Genomic DNA, 6379 nt, shown 5'->3' on the forward strand with positions numbered 1-6379 from the left:
GCCTCTTTTTACTTATCCATCACTTCCTCCCTAACTTGCCTTATCTTCTTAGAGCGTAAGCATGCAGGCAGAAACTCTGTGTGTGTGTGTGTGTGTGTGTGTGTGTGTGTGTGTGTGTGTTTTAATTCAGTCATCATCTGCTTCCTGATTCAAAGCACAAAAAATGCTGCAGTTTATCTCTATTCAACTGCATGCTGCATTTGTCATGGTCAGCTTGACTCTTTCACACTACCAAGGACAAATGCAGAAGCATCCAGAAGCATCCAGGCCAAAAACAAGTGCAGCCAAAGAACCCCAATTAATGAAGCACCAGAACCACCAGTGAAATCCACACTATGTTGGGATAAAGTTCTAACTCCATGAACTATGGAAGTCCATTGTGTGGTCATATTTTTTTCTGACATCCAAATTGGCCATGGATGGCAGTTTTTCACCTACCCCAGACTGGCAAGGGAGGAAGATATATTCAGTAGGTTTCATGCATTTAAAATTGGGCACTGTACTTAATCAGTAGAACAAGTGAAACCCAATTGCAAACTGGTGTCTTCGCTTGGGGGTGTGAGCGTAAATAGAATGCTAGATGCAGGGAGGTGCCAGAGAGATGCAAGTATCATGTGGTCTTGTGTGTGCTCCCTGAGGCATCTGGTGGGCTGCTGTGAGATCTGAACAGGAAGCTGGACTAGATGGGCCCTGGGCCTGATCCAGCAGGGCTCTTATGTTCTTATCAGTTCATATACTGTACACCTAGAACACGTCCCATGCAGACATCCCATGTGTGTACAGTGAGCAAGTATGGAGAGGAGACAGCAGCAGATATTATTGCATGCATAAATGGGAACCCTGCTATAGTCCACTCATGAGGATGAGCCTATGCACATACACTGTCTATACATAAGAATTGTGCAGCCAGTACATTGAACACTGTGTAGGTCAGGGTGGAGCTTCCTGCCCTCTCTCCCACACACAAGTATGGGGAGCATATCCCCCTCCCCCGTGCACACATGCATTCAGTGGGCACACACTGAACATCTGCATAGAGCTAGTGATGGCAAGTTTTATGATAGGAAAAGGATTAAATATTGGGAACATTTGAGAGATAAGGGGAAAACACCCACACTGTGTATAACTAGTTACAGCACATGCTGCATATGGATTGTTGTGGCAGTCATTGTTGTGGCAATCATGTGGACAACATGAGATTCTGACAAAGTCTGTGCTTTTCTTCAATTCATTCCGAGTGATGAATTACAAGTGCAAAATAATTCCAGGTGGGTAGCCAGCAAAAACTACAGGGAGTCTTATAACACCTTAAAGGCTACAGTCCATTTCATCAGATGCATGAAGTGTCAGCCTTGGTTGGTGGGTCTATAAATCTAGACCCTTTGGGGCAATTCAGACAATATTTTTACCACCCAACAGGCCTAAAGCCACTAAGAGTTTGTGTGTTTATGCAATGAGCACATTCTGACATCTCCCTTCGCTTCTTTGTTAATTTATATAATCACATGGAGGGGGATCATATAATACATATACGAATGTAGAGGACTGATTCAGATGAATCTCTCCCTGCCCGCTGCAATTACAGTAAGTAATGTGGAGGGAGGGGAGGAGCTAGGACAGGCAGGCTTTGTGAACAGTAAGCGTACATTCAGGTAGTGAATATATTATCTGAACCAGCCCTGCCCTGTTTGTTTCTGTTTGCAAACCAGAGCAGTGATGCTGAACTTCGCGATCACTGGAAGAAAAGGTCTACTGTACAAATCAACAGTTAAATATTACGGAGAGACATTTTCAAAGACGGATCCAAAACAAAACCTGGGCAGTCCCAATTATCCATTCTGTAGCTATATAAAAATGCCACTTCTGCATCACATCTCCTAAGTTGTTGATAATACCGGGAAAAGTGTTAAAAGCTAGTTCTCGTCTTCAGGGGCGGGTGGGGGAAACACCCTCTAGTGCAATTGAACTTTTTGTGCATGTCACTAGCTCTTTGCTTTTTTCAAATTCCATTACAGTACATTAGTTTTGCCACAGCAGGGGGATTCATACAAAGACTGCTGACACACAGGGTAGTGTCTTTCAATTTGAATTGCATTTCATTTGGAGTGCTTGCACAAGCAACCACATTAGTGCAGAAAGGAGCTGTCATTTCCTGCCCCTTCGTGAATCTGGCAGGCAATTTCCTAAACGCATGGTCTCCTTCAGACTTTAAAAGGCTTTTTCCAACACCTTAGTAGAAAACATGATTAATTTGCATTAGTTTGGAAATGTAGAAGGTGCTCTAGTCGGAAACTGCCATTACTCACCGTTCGTAGCAGCGTCAAACTGTGGCTGGTCTTCTGAGCCAGAACGCTTTCCATCATATTTTTTATGAGAACTGCTGTCAGGGCAAGGTTCAAACCATGTCCTAATGATTTAGTTTCTGCTCCATTAGACAGGAATCCTGTTTTAGTTCAGCGTGGAAGAAGCCCTGCATTAACTAGTAGGACTTAACTGTAGCATAGCTAGAGGGGGGGGCAAAACGGTAAGTACTGCAGGTGCCGCAATGCAACATGTAAATGGCCCCTCCCCCTTGCTATCAGAGCCATTCCATACAGTGACAGCAACATGTAAGTGCTTGCCAAACATAATGGTGTCTCCTGCACATTGTTATCACTGCCCGGAATGGTTCCGATAGTGAGTTGGGAGGAGCCACTTTTCAGCACTGGTAATACTTACCATTTTGCCCCCCTCCAGCTACACAACTGGGGCTTAATTAGGAAATGTCCAAATCTTCCCTGACATCATTTCCTCTGTTTGAATGTCTTTACCCCTAATTCCACAGGTGCGGTGGGGATGTTCTGGTTCATTACCAGTGAAGCAGAGGCATTCCACACAGTAATCAAAGACATTTTTTTTCTTTAATATTACATTATATGTTCCTAGGTTAAGCTCAGGCATCAAAAACAGGTCCCAGAACTCTGGCTTCAGAATAGTCCCGAGACTCAAACATAACTGAAAAAGCTCAGTTGGTACCACAAAGGCTCTTGATACCACCATTTTGGCACTAAAAACCAATTTGATGTGATAGTGTAACACACAGAGCAGTGAGGCCCGGGTTCAAACCCCAGCTGAGTCACAATATTGACTCCAGTCACTGTTTCTTTCCTACAACATGGGAGAGGCCTAGACTACCTTACAGAATACCCTTCCACACAAGGATTTCCTTTCAGTTTCTGCAGCTACTTCTTCATGCATTCAGTACTGTGAAGCCAGTTGGCAAACATGTACATTTGTTTCTTTTCCAGATGTACTCCATCTCTTTTCCATTTTTTTGCAGGATTTGAGTTGAATTTTTTTGTGTGAGATGCAACACTGCAGTAAGATGCTCCATGTGGAACACTCTGTGTGTGTGTGTGTGTGTCTGTGTGCTATTGTTCTTGAAGCTGTAATCTGATAACCCAACACTATTGTCTGCACCCTGGGTCTTGAAATCCGATCTTTTCCACCCCAAATTCGTAACCTTCCACCTCTCCACCAGCAGCCATTATCTGTCTTCTCCGTGAACTGCCAGCTATTATTATGTGACCTCTCTGCAAGCTGCAGGCTCTAGTGAGAGAAAGAATGAGTGTGTTGTAATTCGTAGTGTGCTGTTTTAGGATGGGGGAAGATTTGAGTTCAAATCCTCACTTAGCTGTGGAGTTCTCTGGGTGATCTTGATCTAATCACCCTTCTCCGCCTATCCTTCCACAGTGTTATTGTAAGGGTAAAAAGAAGCATCCCATGCATGCTGCCCTTAGCTTCTTGGAAGGATGTGAGATATGTTAAGCAATAAGAGAGAGGAATGAGCATTGAAGAATGGGCAGGACAAAAATTGTTAGCTTCTATAGACTTTAATAAAATTGGTTTATATTTACATTGATTAAATTGAGATCAGAAGAGAGTTGGATCATTGACTTTCTTTTTGTTGATTTCAAACATGAAGAATGAAGAGGCTTTTAAGTAATCTGTGATCAAGGGAGCCAATCTACTAATAAAGAACTTGGAAATTAAAATGTCAGGCAAGCTAATGCCATGTTTGATAAATTGCTACACTGTGCATGAAGATTATATTTTAATGCCATTCTAATAGCTTGATTATAAAAGACAATTTAGTACATTTAGGGTAGGCTGGCTAAGAATAAGAAAAACAGCTCTGATCTCTAGCATTTTCTAATACAGCAAACCCTCTTCAGTGGGTTTTTTTGCCAGAAGGGCAGTTTGACAATCTGGATCCATTCACATCTAAATGAATGAAAATGTCGAATAACAACAAGAAATGTACTCACAGTGCAGTTTTCTTAATTCCCCTGCTAAGCTATTAAACAGATCTGCAGAAAAACCTGTTTTATATAGCATTCTATTTCTGAATCTTGTGATACATTTTACCACGAAGGGACAAATTACTGCTATGTGATTTTTGCATTGCAGTATGGTCGCTTGTATTGGTTCTCTGGTTTGCTGGATTACGCCAGCAAGGAATGTACTCTTAAGAGTCTATCAACACAGTCCTATCTTGCGCTGGAACAGGCTGGCCAGGAGGCCTGAGCTGTATCCAGCGCAAGATTCGGGCCAGAATTGGCTCAGCTGGAGGCAAGGGGAAACTCTTCTTCTTATGCCCAGGTAAGCCCCAATGGGTCTCCTCAAACCTGTGTCACCTCAGAAGGTGACGCAAGTCCGAGGAGAATGGAGCTACTTCAAACCACTCCACACTACTCAGGGAACACGGTTGGGATCCAGCATAACAGCCAGAACCCAGCCCTGCCTCCTGTTCCCCGCCCTCCTCCCACCCAGAACGCTTCCCTTCCACCTCCTCCCCGCCTCCTCCCTGTCCTCCCCAGGCCCCTGCACCAGCTGAGCTCAGCCAACGCAATTTTCCCTCCCCGCTTCAGCGTGGAGATTGGATGCAGCATCTGTGGGCCAGCGCATGTCCCTGTGCCAGCCCAGCTGACACTCACAGAGGCGCAAACATGCTTTATGGCACATTTACGACCCTCCTGGGCCAGCACAAGGGACTTGCACTGGCTGAACTGATAGTTAACATATAAATAAATGATAGTGTTTATTTTGGGACTGTAGCTCAACAAAAAAGCACATACCATGCATGCAAATATGATACCTGTTTGACCTCTGGCATGTCCAGTTATCAGTTCTCATGGAACAGAGGATGGAGAATCGCTGTTAGGCAGAACAAACAATGCTGAGCAAGACCAACCAATGGTCTGACTTGTTATAAAAGACCTGCATATTTCATACACAAAATCACACCCTCTCTTCCAAGAAATCATCCATCTCAACAATATTTACAGACATGAGCAGTTTCTGAGGTCACCTTGGCCTCTATCAGTGGTTACAGAAAGCCACTAAGAAATTCTTTAAAAAGATACACCTTTGGATTTTACACAGCACCCTAGTAATATAACACATAAGACAATCGTTCCAGAGATCAGCCTTTCAAACAAACAATCTCGTGGAGATCTGATCATTACAAATCAGTGCTTTTATCAGCAACAGGAAAAAAGAACCAGAAAGAAGCCAACAAAACAACTAAGAGAAAAACACATACAATTTATACATGAGAAAGACCTATCAGGTCATCTAATCTGTTTCTGTGCCAGTTCAGGATTGCTTTTTTTAGAAAAGTGCTCAACCTGATTGTAAATGTCTCTGGTGATGGCATTTTGAACATTTTTACTCACAACATATAGTAATAATTGGGGGGGGGGGAAATTCCACAATTGTGAAAAAGCATTTTGTTCTTAGGGTTATTTAGGCAAACAGAGGCGGTGTGGGCAGCACACTGGCACTAATGGCTACCCAGAGGAGCACAGGTAAGCCAACACAGGGGGCAGGCGATAGGAGGAAAGAGGTGGGCTTTTTGGCGAGGATGGGAGAGGGTGATGCATGGAACAGAGGAGGGAGGGGGTAGATTCTGGCAGCAGTGACTTGTGCTCCCCCCACCACTGCAAGATGCAACACACATCCCATTGGCATGGCTGCTTTGACACTGGGAGGGTTACAGCCCAATCCAATCTAAATTTCCCCCAACTGATGCAGCCACACCAACAGGGTGCGCACTGCATCCCTCTGGGTAGTTTTGGGTCCCAGAGGCCTCCCTGAGGTAAAGGAACATTTGGTCTCTTCGCCTGGAGCAAGCATCCACTGTCCCAATGAGTCTGCTCAGATCTGCATGAGCTACTTTGCTGAATGGATCAAAGCTGGGAAAGGAGATAACATATCAGAGGCACTTCTGCCACTGATACCACCCCAGCCTCACTCCCCACCCTCTATGCCACCTCAATCACCAGAGATATTGGGCTGAACCTGCTCTTGATGACAAATAGGCACAGTGGCATACCTG

This window comes from Tiliqua scincoides, chromosome 2, assembly GCF_035046505.1.
Source record: "Tiliqua scincoides isolate rTilSci1 chromosome 2, rTilSci1.hap2, whole genome shotgun sequence".
In the NCBI taxonomy this organism is placed as follows: Eukaryota; Metazoa; Chordata; class Lepidosauria; order Squamata; family Scincidae; genus Tiliqua; species Tiliqua scincoides.